Genomic DNA, 19,674 nt, shown 5'->3' with positions numbered 1-19,674 from the left:
TCGGACGTGTAATTTGTGCTCGGAGAAATCCTTCGGAACACCCGGCATGTCCTTTGGGGACCATGAAAAGATGTCTCGATTCTCACGGAGGAAGTCGACGAGCTCGCCTTCCTATTTACTGTCCAGGTTTGCACCAATGACTGCAAACCTCTCCGGGTTCTCCGGGTCCAGAGGTATCTTCTTCGTCTCCTTGGCCGGCTGGAAGGAGCCCTGTGCATCATATTCCTTGGGGTTGGGGGACAAGGCCGGCTGCTTGCCGGCCATGGCCACAACTCGATCTAGCATCTTCTTCTCTTCTGCCACTACGAGGGACTCGGCCAGTCGGCTGCTGGCTGCAGCGCACTCGATGGACTTCTTGTAGTCGCCGGCCACTGTGATGATCCCCTTTGAGCTCGGCATCTTCATCTTCAGGTAGGCGTAGTGGGGCACAGCCATGAACTTGGCTAGAGCAGGTCGGCCGAGCAAAGCGTGGTAGGGGCTTTCCAGATCCACTACCTCGAACCAGATCGCTTCTCGGCGGAAGTGATCCTTGTCTCCGAAGAGAACATCCATCTTGATCTTGCCGATTGGGGAACAGGACAGGCCGGGTACGATGCCATGGAAAACGGTCCGGCTCGGCATGAGCTGCTTCGTCTTGAGGTTCAGCTTCTCCATGGTGTCACGGTACAGTATGTTGATACTGCTTCCGCCATCGATTAGAACGCGGGAGAATCGGGCAGCCCGCCTCTCTGTTGCGAGGGTGACATCCAACACAAATGCGTAGGAGCCAGGGGATGGCATCACCTCTGGGTGATCGGCCCGGCTCCAGTTGATAGGCCTTTCGGACCAATGCATGAACTCGGGGTTGCTGGAGGCGACTGCGTTGACCTCTTGGTGCTGTCGGCGCCGGCTGCGCTTGTCTTCAACCTGGCTCATGAAGACGACGTAGGCGGCGTGCTCATCAGGGAACTCATCTTGAATGGCTCCGACTGCTGGTCGAGCAGCCGGCTGCTGGGGGGCTGGAGGCGGCGGGCCGGGAGGCGGAGGCGGCACCAGCCCCTCGCCCTTGGAGATCCGTGTGAGCCAGTGGCACTTTTGGGTCGTGTGGTTGGACGGCTTCGCGCCGATGTGGAACTTGCAGGGGGCATTGAGAGTCTGCTCGTAGGAGAAGGCCGGCTGCCAAGCCGGCCTGCCGCCCTTCTTCTTGGGAGCGGGCCGTTCTTCGGGCTGCTCATCTTCGACTGTAGCCACCTGCGGACTGGTGGAAGGCGGCATAGGGGCCTTGCGCTTGTGGTCGTTCTGGTAGGGGCGCCGATTGGAGTCGCCAGCTGGCGTCTTAGGAGCCGGAACGAGCACCTTCCCAGAGGCGCCCACTCGGAGCTCGGTCTTCATCGAGGAGTCAAGTGTGGCGTACTTGTCTGCAATGACCAGCAGCTTGTCGAGGGTAGCCGTCTCATCGCAGAGGAGTCGGTGCTTGAGGAGGGTGCCTTCTCGGCACCCGGCGGTGAAGTATTCGATGGCCTGCACCTCGTGCACCCCCTCGCAGGAGTTGCGGAGCTCGGCCCACCGCGTGAGGTAGTCGCGGGTCGACTCGTCGGGCCCTTGGACGCATAGGGAGAGCTGGCAGGGCTTGGGAGGCCGCTTGTACGTGCTGGTGAAGTTGCGGACAAAGACTTCCGTGAAGTCCAGCCAGCTGTTCACGCTGTAGGGCTTGAGGCTATTGAGCCAGGTGCGTGCCGTGCCTTGCAGCATGAGGGGGCGTACTTCACGGCTACGCGCCTGTTGCCGTTCGCTATACTGACAGCGGTGGAGTAGTCGATGATCCAATCTTCCGGCTTCACGAAGCCGTTGTACTTGGGCGTGTCTCTGGGGAGCGAAAACCCTTTGGGGAAGGGCTCGTCGCGGATGCGGGGGCCAAAGCATGGCGGGCCGACATCGTCTTCTTCTTCTAGCGCCAGGGATCGAGCTAGGCGGTCGATCCGGTGGCGGCCGTCGTTCTCGCTCACTCCTTTGCAGAGGCCTAGTCGGCCACCGAGAGTCGGATGTGTGACAGGCGGCGGGGTGGGATATCCCCCCCCCCCCGAGGCGGAGGAGGAGGCGGATTGCCTCGGCGCTCCACTGCTCGAGGGCGGCCTTCCGCATCGCGCTCGATGGTGAGCCGAGTCCGGCTGCGGCTAGCAGTCAGCTCCTTGTCTTTCCTCGCGCGGGCGCCGCTCGCAGTCGGCGACCGGGATGTCGCGGCGTGCTCTCGGCATGGGGGAGGACTCTCAGCGCGGGCGCCGGCTTCATGCCGTTCTGCGGCCGCGTCGATCAGCTGCTGGATGCGCCTTATCATGTAGGGGAGCTCATCAGCCCCCAGCCCATTTAGCTCTTCAGCAGCTGCCTGAGCGGCTCGCAGATTCTCGAGCGGTGTGGCGTAGTCGAGGCGGTCTGCCCCCAGCATGCTGGCGATGGCCGCGCCGCGCTTCTTGACGAGGCCGGCTCGGCTCGGCCCGCCATGAGGCGGCGCGGTCAACTTCGCGCTGGTGAGCCTCGGTGAGGCGTCTCATGGAGGCTATCTTCTGGCCCTCCGCGATGAGGGCAAGGCGGCGTGCCTCCAGGGTCTCGGTGTCGGCGTCAGCCGGGATGGGAAAGACAAGTCATGTATCGCCGCTTGTAGGGCGTCGTGGGCGTTCTCGCCCGAGTCGGCGACGTGGTTGATGACCAGCACCTCAGTGACAGCGCTGCTGCCGTTGTCAGCTCGGGGGAGAGGGTCGTCGAAGACTACCACGTCGCAGGGGTAGGCGTCGAGCGATGCCGTGTCGGAGTCGACAAGCATCGGGTCGGTGGAGCCGACCGACTCCAAGTCTACAGCAAGCTCACTGGATACATGAAGTTGGTCGAGGAGGCTGACGAGGCGACTCTCGGGGTAGTCCGTGCCCGCGTCGGACGCGGGCTCGTCGGAGATGTGAGCCTCGCCAAGAAGATCGGCGAGGCAGCTCGCTGCGCAGGCGTCGTCAACGCCTTGCAGCGCGTCAGGGCAAGCGCCATCGGGTGCAGTAGGCTGGCTGCGCTCGCGGGGGAGGAAAAGGGTTCCCGTCCAGAAAAGGTCTCCGGACGACGGTGCACCTGGCCCCACGGTGGGCGCCAAATGTCGGGCGGTAGGTGCGACATATGCCAACAGGTGGCTTATCATTGTGGGAGCCAGTAAGACGTCGCCGGTGCCTGGAAACGGGATGAGGCGAAGACATGCACGCCGGCGGATCTTACCCAGGTTCGGGGCTCTCCGTGGAGATAATACCCCTAGTCCTTCTCTGCGGGGTCTCCGCATGATCACTAGATCAATATAAGTAGCTACAAGTGCTCCTTGAGCTGTCTGGCTAGAGGAAGAAGAAGGGCAAGGCTAGCTCTCCCTTTCTCTCTATGTGGTGTCTGAAACTCCGTCAGATCAACCCTTTGCATGGGTGCCTAGGGGGGTTTATATAGGCCTACCCCCAGGGGTACAACGGTAATCCGGCTGGGCGCGGGTCCCGGCCGTCAGTGTCTATGCTCGCCGGCTTCTCCGCCGGTCATTGGGGCCCGCCGACTAGTGGGTCCCGCCAGCTGCCGGCTTCTTGGCCGGCAGGCCGGCCCCACCGCTTGGGGGATTTGTCGGCGGCTGGTTACTGTTGCCTCACCTCTGATGATGAGGGCTTTGTCGAGGTAAGGGTGGCTACAGTGTCGCCGCCTTGCGAGCTCTCACTGTAGCCTTACCTCGTCTTGTCTTCTTAATGAGGCACATGTTTCGAGGGAGGGAGGTAGCCGGCCACACCCCTGGCCGACTAGAGGAGGCCAGGCCGCCTTCGGATGTCTCTCTGGCAAAAGGGGCCCGCCGTCTGCGGGCCGTACTGGCACCTGTCGTGGGTGACATCAAGGCCAACATGGCTACAGTGCCGCGCCGGACAAGGGATGGCTGGCCCGTACGGCGCCCTGTGGCCATGCCTGTCCCGGGATTCGGGGGTAATGGGCGGTACTGTGGCCACGCCCCATCCTATCGCCGTTACGTGGGTACAGTCTTAGTAAGTGCAGTCTTGGCCGGCTCATGGGAGCCGGCTTTCTTCAGGGCCGGCTTCTGGGAGTCGGTCCTCTTGGGGCCGGCTTCCTAGAGTCGGCTATCTCGTATCTTCCTTGGGGGAGGTTTATAAGGTAGGGTCGCCTTCTGGGAGTCGGCCCTGGGACTGCCGGTCGGGGGAAGGCAGCCCTATGCTTTGTATGCGTGAAGGCTTGAATGGCTTGATAATTCTTCAAAGAGCCAGGGGGTCGGTTAGGCTACCCGTGGCCATTTACTCTGACACTCTGCGAAGGGCCTTTCTTTTACTTTATGCAATTTTTATTTTTGAATTTGAGTCTTCATCTTCTCTTATAAAAGCACCAATAAGGAGGCAATATGATCGTACTTGAGTATTGGGTATAGTTAATATGCGAGTGTGTTTCATAAATGGATCGATGATTGAGCATGATGGGCTAGGGATAACTTATTTTAGCGTTGATATTTTGAAAGACATGGTTGCTTGTTGATATGCTTGAGTATTTAAATTATCATGTCAAAACTAGACTATTGCTTTGAATCACATAAAAGTCCAAATGTCCATGCTATAAAGAAAAGAATATGATATGACATGTTAGGCAGCATTCCACATCAAAAATTCTGTTTTTATCACTTACCTACTCGAGGACGAGTAGGAGTTAAGCTTGGGGATGCTGATACGTCTCCAACGTATCTATAATTTCTGATTGTTCCATGCTGTTATATTATCAATCTTGGATGTTTTTTAACCATTTTATAGTCATTTTATATCATTTTTTGGTACTAACCTATTGACATAGTGCCAAGTGTCAGTTGCTGTTTTCTGCATGTTTTTTACATCACAAGAAATCAATACCAAACGGACTCCAAATGCAACAAAACTTTACGGAGATTTTTTATGGACCAGAAGACACCCAATGGGCCAAGGTTGCGCCTGGGGAGTGCTCCAAGGGGAGCACAACCCACCAGGGCGCGCCCTGGTGGGTTGTGCCCACCTCGGGTGCCCCCCAGACCGCCTCTTTGCTCTATAAATACCCCAATATTCCAGAAACCCTAGGGGAGTTGACAAAAAACAATTCCAGCCGCCGCAGAGTCCAGAACCACCAGATCCAATCTAGACACCATCACGGAGGGGTTTACCACTTCCATTGGTGCCTCTCCGATGATACGTGAGTAGTTCTTTGTAGGCCTTCGGGTCCGTAGTTAGTAGCTAGATGGCTTCCTCTCTCTCGCTGGATTCTCAATACAATGGTCTCTTGGAGATCCATATGATGTAACTCTTTTTGCGGTGTGTTTGTTGGGATCCGATGAACTTTGAGTTTATGATCAGATCTATCTTTTTATATCCATGAAAGTTATTTGAGTTTCTTTGATCTCTTATATGCATGATTGCTTATAGCCTCGTATTTCTTCTCCGATATTTGGGTTTTGTTTGGCCAACTTGATCTATTTATCTTGCAACGGGAAGAGGTGCTTTGTAGTGGGTTCGATCTTACAGTGCTTGATCCAAGTGACAGAAGGGGAACCGACACGTATGTATAGTTGCTACTAAGGATAAAACGATGGGGTCTATCTCTACATAGATATATCTTGTCTACATCATGTCATCGTTCTTATTGCATTACTCCGTTGTCTCATGAACTTAATACTGCATGCTGGATAGCGGTCGATGTCTGGAGTAATAGTAGTAGATGCAGGCAGGAGTCGGTCTACTAATCTTGGACGTGATGCCTATATAATGATCATTGCCTGGATATCGTCATGATTATTTGAAGTTCTATCAATTTCCCAAAAATAATTTGTTCACCCACCGTTTGCTATTTTTCTCGAGAGAACCACTAGTGAAACCTACGGCCCCCGGGTCTCTTTCTCATATTATTTGCCTTTGCGATTCTATTTTCCTTTGCTTTTATTTTCAGCTCTATTAAATTAAAAATACAAAAATACCTTGCTGCAATTTATTCTTATTTATTTTGTTGGCGTGCGATCTATCAATCTACTACAATTTTATTCACGTTTGTTTGCCTATCTTGGGGCGCCGCTACCCGAAAGGGATTGACAACCCCTTTTACATGTCGGGTTGCGAGTATTTGTTATTTGTGTGCAGGTGTTGTTTACGTTGTGTTGCTTGGTTCTCCTACTGGTTCGATAACCTTGGTTTCATATACCTCCCGCCGCTGTGCTGCATCATCCCTTCCTCTTTGGGGAAATACCGACGTAGCTTCAAGCCGGTATCACTACTCTAGCTAATTGCTCCCACTTTCAATATGTATCCAGATTGTGACTCAGAGTCATCCGGATCGGTGTAAAAGCTTGCATCGATGTAACTCTTTACGATGAACTCTTTATCACCTCCATAACCAAGAAACATTTCCTAAGTCCTCTTAGGTAACTAAGGATAACTTTGACTGTTGTCCAGTGATCCACTCCTGGATCACTATCGTACCCCCTTGCCAAACTCATGGCAAGGTACACAATAGATCTGGTACATAGCATAGCATACTTTATAGAACCTATGGCTGAGGCATAGGGAATGACTTTCATTCTCTTTTTCTATTTTCTGCCGTGGTTGGGTTTTGAGTCTTACTCAACATTACACCTTGCAATACAGGCAAGAACTCCTTCTTTGACTGTTCCATTTTGAACTACTTCAAAATCTTGTCAAGGTATGTACTCATTGAAAAAACTTAGCAAGCGTCTTGATCTATCTCTATAGATCTTGATGTCCAATATGTAAGCAGCTTCACTGAGGTCTTTCTTTGAAAAAACTCCTTTCAAATACTCCTTTATGCATTCCAGAAAATTTTACATCATTTCCAATCAACATTATGTCATTCACATATACTTGTCAGAAAGGCTGTAGTGCTCCCACTCACTTTCTAGTAAATACAGGCTTCACCGCAAGTCTGTATAAAACTATATGCTTTGATCAACTCAGCAAAGCATATATTCCAACTCCGAGATGCTTGCACCAGTCCATAGATGGATTGCTGGAGCTTGCACATTTTGTTAGCACCTTTAGGATTGACAAAACCTTCTGGTTGCATCATATACAACTCTTCTTTAATAATTCCATTAACGAATGCAGTTTTGTTATCCATTTGACAGATTTCATAAAATGCGGCAATCGCTAACATGATTCGGACAGATTTAAGAATCGCTGCGAGTGAGAAAATCTTATCATAGTCAACACCTTGAACTTGTCGAAAACCTTTCGTGACAATTCAAGCTTTGTAGATAGTAATACTACCATCAGTGTCCATCTTCCTCTTGAAGATCCATTTATTCTCAATGGTTTGCCGATCATCGGGCAAGTCCACCAAAGTCCACACTTTGTCCTTATATATGGATCCTATCTCAGATTTCATGGCCTCAAGCCATTTTGCGGAATCTGGGCTCATTATCGCTTCCTCATAGTTTGTAGGTTCGTCATGGTCTAGTAACATGACTTCCAGAACGGGATTACCGTACCACTTTCGTGCCGAACGTGCTCTGGTTGACCTACGAAGTTTGGTAGTAACTTGATCTGAAGTTTCATGATCATCATCATTAGCTTCCTCACTAATTGGTGTAGGCATCATTGGAACTGATTTCTGTGATGAACTACTTTCCAATTCAAGAGTAGGTACAATTACCTCATCAAGTTCTACTTTCCTCCCACTCACTTCTTTCAAGAGAAACTCCTTCTCTAGAAAGGATCCATTCTTAGCAACGAATATTTTGCCTTCGGATCTGTGATAGAAGGTGTACCCAACAGTCTTCTTTGGGTATCCTATGAAGATGCATTTCTCCGATTTGGGTTCGAGCTTATCAGTTTGATGCTTTTTCACATAAGCATCACAGCACCAAATTTTAAGAAACGACGGCTTAGGTTTCTTGCCAAACCACAGTTCATACGGTGTCGTCTCAACGGATTTAGATGGTGCCCTATTTAACGTGAATGCATGTGTCTCTAATGCATAACCCCAAAACAAGAGTGGTAAATCAGTAAGAGACATCATAGATCGCACCATATCTAATAAAGTACGGTTACGACGTTCGGACACACCATTACGCTGTGGTGTTCCAGGTGGCGTGAGTTGCGAAACTATTCCACATTGTTTCAAATGAAGACCAAACTCATAACTCAAATATTCACCTCCACAATCAGATCGTAGAAACTTTATTTTCTTGTTATGATGATTTTCCACTTCACTCTGAAATTCTTTGAACTTTTCAAATGTTTCAGATTTATGTTTCATCAAGTAGATATACCCATATCTGCTCAAATCATCTGTGAAGGTTAGAAAATAACGATACCCGTCGCGAGCCTCAACACTCATCGGACCGTATACATCGGTATGTATTATTTCCAATAATTAAATAGCTCGCTCCATTATTCCGGACAACGGAGTTTTAGTCATCTTCCCATGAGGCATGGTTCGCAAGTATCAAAAGATTCATAATCAAGTGATTCCAAAAATCCATCTGCATGGAGTTTCTTCATGCGCTTTACACCAATATGACCTAAAAGGCAGTGCCACAAGTATGTTGCACTATCATTATTAACTTTGCATCTTTTGGCATCAATATTATGAATATGGGTATCACTATGATCGAGATTCAATAAACCATTCACATTGGGTGTATGACCATAGAAGGTTTTATTCATGTAAACAGAATAACAATTATTCTCTAACATAAATGAATAACCGTATTGCAATAAACATGATATAATCATATTCATGCTCAACGCAAACACCAAATAACATTTATCTAGGTTCAACACTAATCCCGAAGGTAGAGGGAGTGTGCGATGGTGATCATATCAACCTTGGAATCATTTCCAACACACATCGTCACCTCGCTTTTGAAGGAAATATGCCCTAGAGGTAATAATAAAATTATTATTTATTTCCTTATTTCATGATAAATGTTTATTATTCATGCTAGAATTGTATTAACCGAAAACTTAGTACATGTGTGAATACATAGACAAATAGAGTGTCACTATGCCTCTACTTGACTAGCTCGTTGATCAAAGATGGTTGAGTTTCCTAGCCATAGACATGAGTTGTCATTTGATTAATGGAATCACATCATTAGGAGAATGATGTGATTGACTTGACCCATTTCATTAGCTTAGCACTTGATTGTTTAAGTTTACTGCTATTGCTTTCTCCATGACTTGTACATGTTCCTATGACTATGAGATTATGCAACTCCCGAATACCGGAGGAACACTTTGTGTGCTACCAAACGTCACAACGTAACTGGGTGATTATAAAGGTGCTCTACAGGTGTCTCCGATGGTGTTCGTTGAGTTGGCATAGATCGAGAATAGGATTTGTCACTCCGATTGTCGGAGAGGTATCTCTGGGCCCTCTCGGTAATGCACATCACTATAAGCCTTGCAAGCAATGTGACAAATGAGTTAGTTGCGGGATGATGCATTACGGAACGAGTAAAGAGACTTGCCAGTAACGAGATTGAGCTAGGTATTGAGATAGCGACGATCGAATCTCGGGCAAGTAACGTACCGATGACAAAAGGAACAACGTATGTTGTTATGCGGTTTGACCGATAAAGATCTTCGTAGAATATGTAGGAACCAATATGAGCATCCAGGTTCCACCATTGGTTATTGACCGGAGACGTGTCTCGGTCATGTCTACATAGTTCTCGAACCCGTAGGGTCCGCACGCTTAAAGTTTTGTGACGATCGGTATTATGAGTTTTTGTGTTTTGATGTACCGAAGGTAGTTCGGAGTCCCGGATATGATCACGGACATGATGAGAAGTCTCGAAATGGTCGAGACGTAAAGATTGATATATTGGACGAATATGTTCGGGCACCAGAAGTGTTTCGGGAGGTTTCGGACATATACCGGAGTACCGGGGGGTTATCGGAACCCCTCGGGGAGTATATTGGGCCTAATGGGCCCTAGTGGGAGAAGAGGAGGGGCGGCCAGGGCAGCCACGCGCCCCCTCCCCCTCTGGACAAGGAGGGGGGCGGCGCCCCCCTTTCGTTCTCTCCTTCTCTCCCTTCCTTCTCCTCTCCTACTCCTACTTGGAAAGGGGGAGTCCTACTCCCGGTGGGAGTAGGACTCCTCATGGGGCGCACCATAGGAGGCCGGCCCCCTCCCCCTCCTCCACTCCTTTATATACGGGGAGGGGGCACCCCTTGGAGACACAACAATTGATCATTGATCTCTTAGCCATGTGTGGTGCCCCCCTCCACCATAATCCACCTCGGTAATATCGTAGCGGTGCTTAGGGGAAGCCCCGCGTCGGTAGCATCATCATCACCGTCACCACGCCGTCGTGCTGACGAAGCTCTACCCCGAAGCTCTACTGGATCATGAGTTTGCGGGACGTCACCGAGCTGAACGTGTGCTGAACGCGGAGGTGCCGTACATTCGGTACTATGGATCGGTCGATCGTGAAGAAGTACGACTACATCAACCGCGTTGTTACAACGCTTGCGCTTATGGTCTACGAGGGTACGTAGACGAGACACTCCCCTCTTGTTGCTATACATCACCATGATCTTGCGTGTGCGTAGGATTTTTTTTGAAATTACTACGTTCCCCAACAGTGGCATCGGAGTCAGGTTTATGCGTAGATGTTATATGCACGAGTAGAACACAAGTGAGTTGTGGGCGATACAAGTCATACTGCTTACCAGCATGTCATACTTTGGTTCGGCGGTATTGTTGGATGAAGCGGCCCGGACCGACATTATGCGTACGCTTACGCGAGACTGGTTCTACCGACGTGCTTTGCACACAGGTGGCTGGTGATGTCTACTACACAACCTTCTTCTTGTAGACGTTGTTGGGCCTCCAAGTGCAGAGGTTTGTAGGACAGTAGCAAATTTCCCTCAAGTGGATGACCTAATGTTTATCATCCGTGGGAGGCATGGGTTGAAGATGGTCTCTCTCCCCTGCAACCAAATAACAAAGAGTCTCTTGTGTCCCCAACACACCCAATACAATGGTAAATTGTATAGGTGCACTAGGTCGGCGAAGAGATGGTGATAAAAGTGCAATATGGAGGGTAGATATGAGTATTTGTAATCTGAAAATATAAAAACAGCAAGGTAACTGATGATAAAAGTGAGCACAAACGGTATTGCAATGCTAGGAAATAAGGCCTAGGGTTCATACTTTCACTAGTGCAAGTTCTCTCAACAATAATAACATAATTGGATCATATAACTATCCCTCAACATGCAACGAAGAGTCACTCCAAAGTCACTAATAGCGGAGAACAAACGAAGATATTATGGTAGGGTATGAAACCACCTCAAGTTATCCTTTCTGATCGATCTATTATAGAGTTCATACTAGAATAACACCTTAAGACACATATCAACCAAAACCCTAATGTAACCTAGATACTCCATTGTGACCTCAAGTATCCGTGGGTATGATTATACGATATGCATCACACAATCTTAGATTCATCTATTCAAACCAACACAAAGTACTTCAAAGAGTGCCCCAAAGTTTCTACCGGAGATTCAAGACAAAAACGTGTGCCAACCCCTATGCATAAGTTCACAAGGTCACTGAACCCGAAAGTTGATCACCAAGACATACATCAAGTGTTCTCAAATCCTTAAAGACTCAATCCGATAAGATAACTTCAAAGGGAAAACTCAATCCATTACAAGAGAGTAGAGGGGGAGAAACATCATAAGATCCAACTATAATAGCAAAGCTCGCGATACATCAAGATTGTGCCACCTCAAGAATACGAGAGAGAGAGAGATCAAACACATAGCTACTGGTACATACCCTCAGCCCCGAGGGTGAACTACTTCCTCCTCGTCATGGAGAGCGCCGGGATGATGATGATGGCCACCGGAGAGGGATTCCCCCTCCGGCAGGGTGCCGGAATAGGGCCCCGATTGGTTTTAGGTGGCTACAGAGGCTTGCGGCGGCGGAACTCCCGATTTAGGTTTCTTTCTAGATGTTTCAGTATATATAAGAGGTTTTGGCGTCGAGAACAAGTCAGGGGGGTCTACGGGCTATCCACGAGGCAGGGAGGCGCGCCCAGGGGGGTGGGCACGCCCCCCACCCTCGTGGGCAGCCCAGGACTCTTCTGGCCCAACTCTTTTACTCTATGGCCTTCTTCTGGTCCAAAAATAAGTTCCGTGAAGTTTCAGGTCAATTGGACTCCGTTTGATTTTCCTTTTCTGCGATACTCAAAAACAAGGGGAAAACAGAAACTGGCACTGGGCTCTAGGTTAATAGGTTAGTCCCAAAAATCATATAAAATAGCATATAAATGCATATATAACATCCAAGGTTGATAATATAATAGCATGGAACAATCAAAAATTATAGATACGTTGGAGATGTATCAGCTGGCGGGTGTCAGTTTCTCCCACTTTAGTTGAATCGAGTGTGACTACGCCCGGTCCTTGTTGAAGGTTAAAACAACACTAACTTTACGAAATATCGTTGTGGTTTTGATGCGTAGGTAAGAACGGTTCTTGCTCAGCCCGTAGCAGCCACGTAAAACTTGCAACAACAAAGTAGAGGACATCTAACTTGTTTTTGCAGGGCATGTTGTGATGTGATATGGTCAAGGCATGATGCTATATTTTATTGTATCAGATGATCATGTTTTGTAATGGAGTTATCGGCAACTGGCAGGAGCCATATGGTTGTCGCTTTATTATATGCAATGCAGTCGCCTGTAATTGCTTTACTTTATCACTAAGCGGTAGCGATAGTCGTAGAAGCAATAGTTGGCGAGACGACAACGATGCTACGATGGAGATCAAGGTGTTGCGCCGATGACGATGGTGATCATGACGGTGCTTTGAAGATGGTGATCAAAGGCACAAGATGATGATGGCCATATCATATCACTTATATTGATTGCATGTGATGTTTATCCTTTATGCATCTTATTCTGCTTTGATTGACGGTAGCATTATAAGATGATCTCTCACTAAAAATTTCAAGGTACAAGTGTTCTCCCTGAGTATGCACCGTTGCCAAAGTTCGTCGTGCCGAGACACCACGTGATGATCGGGTGTGACAAGCTCAACGTTCTTATACAACGGGTGCAAGCCAGTTTTGCACACGCAGAATACACGGGTTAAACTTGACGAGCCTAGCATATGCAGATATGGCCTCGGAACACTGAGACCAAAAGGTCGAGCGTGAATCATATAGTAGATATGATCAACATAGTGATGTTCACCATTGAAAACTACTCCATTTCACGTGATGATCGGTCATGGTTTAGTTGATTTGGATCACGTGATCACTTAGATGATTAGAGGGATGTCTATCTAAGTGGGAGTTCTTAAGTAATATGATTAACTGAACTTTAATTTACCATGAACTTAGTCCTGGTAGTATTAGCATATCTATGTTGTAGATCAATAGCTCGCGTTTAACTCCCCTGTTTTATTTGTGATATGTTCCTAGAGAAAACTAAGTTGAAAAATGTTAGTAGCAATGATGCGGATTGGATCCGTGATCTGAGGATTATCCTCATTGCTGCACAGAAGAATTATGTCCTTCATGCACCGCTAGGTGACAGACCGATTGCAGGAGCAGATGCAGACGTTATGAACGTTTGGCAAGCTCTATATGATGACTACTTGATAGTTTAGTGCACCATGCTTTACGGCTTAGAATCGGGGCTTCAAAGACGTTTTGAACGCCACGGAGCATATGAGATGTTCCAAGAGTTGAAATTAGTATTTCAGACTCATGCCCATGTCGAAAGGTATGAGACCTTTGACAAGCACTTTGCCTACAAGATGGAGGAGAATTACTCAGCTAGTGAGCATGTGCTCAGAATGTCTGAGTACTACAATCACTTGAATCAAGTGGGAGTTAATCTTCCAAATAAGATAGTGATTGACAGAGTTCTCTAGTCACTATCACCAAGTTACTAGAACTTCGTGATGAACTATAATATGCAAGGGATAACGGAAACGATTCCCAAGCTCTTCGTGATGCTGAAATCGACGAAGGTAGAAATCATGAAAAGCATCAAGTATTGATGGTTGACAAGATCACTAGTTTCAAGAAAAGGGCAAAGGGAAGAAGCGGAACTTCAAGAAGAACGGCAAGCAAGTTGCCGCTCAAGTGAAGAAGCCCAAGTCTGGACCTAAGCCTGAGACTAAGTGCATCTACTGCAAAGGGACTGGTCACTGGAAGCAGAACTGCCCCAAGTATTTGGCGGATAAGAAGGATGGCAAAGTGAACAAAGGTATATTTGATATACATGTTATTGATGTGTACTTTACTAGTGTTTATAGCAACCCCTCATTATTTGATACTAGTTCAGTTGCTAAGATTAGTAACTTGAAACGGGAGTTGCAGAATAAACAGAGACTAGTTAAGGGTGAAGTGATGATGTGTGTTGGAAGTGGTTCCAAGATTGATATGATCATCGTCGCACACTCCCTATACTTTCGGGATTAGTGTTGAACCTAAATAAATGTTATTTGGTGTTTGCGTTAAGCATGAATATTATTTGATCATGTTTATTGAAATACGGTTATTCATTTAAGTTAGAGAATAATTGTTGTTCTGTTTACATGAATAAAACCTTCTATGGTCATACACCCAATGAAAATGGTTTGTTGGATCTCGATCATAGTGATACACATATTCATAATATTGAAGCCAAAAGATGCAAAGTTAATAATGATAGTGCAACTTATTTGTGGCACTGCCATTTAGGTCATATTGGTGTAAAGCGCATGAAGAAACTCCATGCTGATGGGATTTTGGAATCACTTGATTATGAATCACTTGATGCTTGCGAACCATGCCTTATGGGTGAAGGAAATATGCCCTAGAGGCAATAATAAAGTATTATTTATTTCCTTATATCATGATAAATGTTTATTATTCATGCTAGAATTGTATTAACCGGAAACATAATACATGTGTGAATACATAGACAAACAGAGTGTCACTAGTATGCCTCTACTTGACTAGCTCGTTAATCAAAGATGGTTATGTTTCCTAGCCATAGACATGAGTTGTCATTTGATTAACGGGATCACCTCATTAGGAGAATGACGTGATTGACTTGACCCATTCCGTTAGCTTAGCACTCGATCGTTTAGTATGTTGCTATTGCTTTCTTCATGACTTATACATGTTCCTATGACTATGAGATTATGCAACTCCCGTTTACCGGAGGAACACTTTGTGTGCTACCAAACGTCACAACGTAACTGGGTGATTATAAAGGTGCTCTACAGGTGTCTCCAAAGGTACTTGTTGGGTTGGCGTATTTCGAGATTAGGATTTGTCACTCCGATTGTCAGAGAGGTATCTCTGGGCCCACTCGATAATGCACATCACTATAAGCCTTGCAAGCATTGTAACTAATGAGTTAGTTGCGGGATGATGTATTACGGAACGAGTAAAGAGACTTGCCGGTAACAAGATTGAACTAGGTATCGAGATACCGACGATCGAATCTCGGGCAAGTAACATACCGATGACAAAGGGAACAACGTATGTTGTTATGCGGTCTGACCGATAAAGATCTTCGTAGAATATGTGGGAACCAATATCAGCATCTAGGTTCCGCTATTGGTTATTGACCGGAGAGGTGTCTCGGTCATGTCTACATAGTTCTCGAACCCGTAGGGTCCGCACGCTTAACGTTACGATGACAGTTATATTATGAGTTTATATGTTTTGATGTACCGAAGGCTGTTCGGAGTCCCGGATGTGATCACGGACATGACGAGGAGTCTCGAAATGGTCGAGACATAAAGATTGATATATTGGAAGCCTATGTTTGGACATCGGAAGTGTTCCGGGTGAAATCGGGATTTTTCCGGAGTACCGGGAGGTTACCGGAACCCCCCGGGTAACTTAATGGGCCTTATTGGGCCTAGGTGGAAGAGAGGAGAGGAGGCTAGGGCAGGGCCGCGCCCCCCTTCCCCCCCAGTCCGAATAGGACAAGGAGAGGGGGGCGGCGCCCCCCTTCCTTCCTCCCCTCCACTTCTTCCCCCCTTCCTCTCCTAGTCCAACATGAAAAGGGGGGGAGTCCTACTCCCGGTAGGAGTAGGACTCCTCCTGGCGCGCCTCTACCTCCTTGGCCGGCGGCCTCCCCCTTGCACCTTTATATACGGGGGCAGGGGGGCACCTCTAGACACACAATTGATCAACGATCTTTTAGCCGTGTGCGGTGCCCCCCTCCACCATATTACACCTTGATAATATCGTAGCGGAGCTTAGGCGAAGCCCTGTGTCGGTAGAACATCATCATCGTCACCACGCCGTCGTGCTGACGAAACTCTCCCTCAACACTCGGCTGGATCGGAGTTCGAGGGACATCATCGAGCTGAACGTGTGCTGAACTCGGAGGTGTCGTGCGTTCGGTACTTGATCGGTCGGATCGTGAAGACGTACGACTACATCAACCGCATTGTGTTAATGCTTCCGCTATCGGTCTACGAGGGTACGTGGACAACACTCTCCCCTCTGGTCACTGGAAGCAGACTGGTCACTGGAAGCGGAACTGCCCCAAGTATTTGGCGAATAAGAAGGATGGCAAGGTTAACAAAGGTATATGTGATATACATGTTATTGATGTGTACCTTACTAATGCTCGCAGTAGCACCTGGGTATTTGATACTGGTTCTGTTGCTAATATTTGCAACTCGAAACAGGGGCTACGGATTAAGCGAAGATTGGCTAAGGACGAGGTGACGATGCGCGTGGGAAATGGTTCCAAAGTCGATGTGATCGCGGTCGGCACGCTACCTCTACATCTACCTTCGGGATTAGTTTTAGACCTAAATAATTGTTATTTGGTGCCAGCGTTAAGCATGAACATTATATCTGGATCTTGTTTGATGCGAGACGGTTATTCATTTAAATCAGAGAATAATGGTTGTTCTATTTATATGAATAATATCTTTTATGGTCATGCACCCTTGAAGAGTGGTCTATTTTTGTTGAATCTCGATAGTAGTGATACACATATTCATAATGTTGAAGCCAAAAGATGCAGGATTGATAATGACAGTGCAACTTATTTGTGGCACTGTCGTTTAGGTCATATCGGTGTAAAGCGCATGAAGAAACTCCATACTGATGGACTTTTGGAATCACTTGATTATGAATCACTTGGTACTTGCGAACCGTGCCTCATGGGCAAGATGACTAAAACACCGTTCTCCGGAACTATGGAGAGAGCAACAGATTTATTGGAAATCATACATACAGATGTATGTGGTCCGATGAATATTGAGGCTCGTGGTGGATATCGTTATTTTCTCACCTTCACAGATGATTTGAGCAGATATGGGTATATCTACTTAATGAAACATAAGTCTGAAACATTTGAAAAGTTCAAAGAATTTCAGAGTGAAGTTGAAAATCATCGTAACAAGAATATAAAATTTCTGCGATCTGATCGTGGAGGAGAATATTTGAGTTATGAGTTTGGTCTTCATTTGAAACAATGCGGAATAGTTTCGCAACTCACGCCACCCGGAACACCACAGCGTAATGGTGTGTCTGAACGTCGTAATCGTACTTTACTAGATATGGTGTGATCTATGATGTCTCTTACTGATTTACCGCTATCGTTTTGGGGTTATGCTTTAGAGACGGCTGCATTCACTCTAAATAGGGCACCATCAAAATCCGTTGAAACGACACCTTATGAACTATGGTTTGGCAAGAAACCAAAGTTGTCGTATCTTAAAGTTTGGGGTTGCGATGCTTATGTGAAGAAACTTCAACCTGATAAGCTCGAACCTAAATCGGAGAAATGTGTCTTCATAGGATACCCAAAGGAGACTGTTGGGTACACCTTCTATCACAGATCCGAAGGCAAGATATTCATTGCTAAGAATGGATCCTTTCTAGAGAAGGAGTTTCTCTCGAAAGAAGTGAGTGGGAGGAAAGTAGAACTTGATGAGGTAACTGTACCTGCTCCCTTATTGGAAAGTAGATCATCACAGAAACCAGTTTCTGCGACACCTACACCAATTAGTGGGGAAGTTAATGATCATGATCATGAAACTTCAGATCAAGTTATTACTGAACCTCGTAGATCAACCAGATCAAGATCCGCACCAAGAGTGGTACGGTAATCCTGTTCTGGAGGTTATGTTACTAGACCATGACGAACCTACGAACTATGAAGAAGCGATGGTGAGCCCAGATTCCGCAAAATGGCTTGAGGCCATGAAATCCGAGATGGGATCCATGTATGAGAACAAAGTATGGACTTTGGTTGACTTGCCCGATGGTCGGCAAGCCATTGAAAATAAATGGATCTTTAAGAAGAAGACTGATGCCGACGGTAATGTTACTGTCTATAAAGCTCGACTTGTTGCGAAAGGTTTTCGACAAGTTCAAGGGATTGACTACGATGAGACCTTCTCACCCGTAGCGATGCTTAAGTCTGTCCGAATCATGTTAGCAATTGCCGCATTTTATGATTATGAAATTTGGCAAATGGATGTCAAAACTGCATTCCTGAATGGATTTCTGGAAGAAGAATAGTATATGATGCAACCGGAAGGTTTTGTCGATCCAAAGGGAACTAACAAAGTGTGCAAGCTCCAGCGATCCATTTATGGACTGGTGCAAGCCTCTCTGAGTTGGAATAAACGCTTTGATAGTGTGATCAAAGCATTTGGTTTTATACAGACTTTTGGAGAAGCCTGTATTTACAAGAAAGTGAGTGGGAGCTCAGTAGCATTTCTGATATTATATGTGGATGACATATTGCTGATTGGAAATGATATAGAATTTCTGGATAGCATAAAGGGAAACTTGAATAAGAGTTTTTCGATGAAAGACCTCGGTGAAGCTGCATATATATTAGGCATTAAGATCTATAGAGATAGATCAAGACGCTTAATTGGACTTTCACAAAGCACATACCTTGACAAAGTTTTGAAGAAGTTCAAAATGGATCAAGCAAAGAAAGGGTTCTTGCCTGTACTACAAGGTGTGAGATTGAGTAAGACTCAATGCCCGACCACTGCAGAAGATAGAGAGAGGATGAAAGATGTTCCCTATGCTTCAGCCATAGGCTCTATCATGTATGCAATGTTGTGTACCAGACTTGATGTGTGCCTTGCTATAAGTTTAGCAGGGAGGTACCAAAGTAATCCAGGAGTGGATCACTGGACAGCGGTCACGAACATCCTGAAATACCTGAAAAGGACTAAGGATATGTTTCTCGTTTATGGAGGTGACAAAGAGCTCATCGTAAATGGTTACGTTGATGCAAGCTTTGACACTGATCCGGACGAATCTAAATCGCAAACCGGATACGTATTTACATTGAACGGTGGAGCTGTCAGTTGGTGCAGTTCTAAGCAAAGCGTCGTGGCGGGATCTACGTGTGAAGCGGAGTACATAGCTGCTTCGGAAGCAGCAAATGAAGGAGTCTGGATGAAGGAGTTCATATCCGATCTAGGTGTCATACCTAGTGCATCGGGACCAATGAAAATCTTTTCTGACAATACTGGTGCAGTTGCCTTACAAAGGAATCGAGATTTCACAAGAGAACCAAGCACATCAAAAGATGCTTCAATTCCATCCGGGATTTAGTCCAGGTGGGAGACATAGAAATTTGCAAGATACATACGGATCTGAATGTTGCAGATCCGTTGACTAAGCCTCTTCCACGAGCAAAAC

This window comes from Triticum aestivum, chromosome 5D, assembly GCF_018294505.1.
Source record: "Triticum aestivum cultivar Chinese Spring chromosome 5D, IWGSC CS RefSeq v2.1, whole genome shotgun sequence".
Taxonomy (NCBI): domain Eukaryota; kingdom Viridiplantae; phylum Streptophyta; class Magnoliopsida; order Poales; family Poaceae; genus Triticum; species Triticum aestivum.
Note: the sequence above shows the minus strand (reverse complement) of the source record.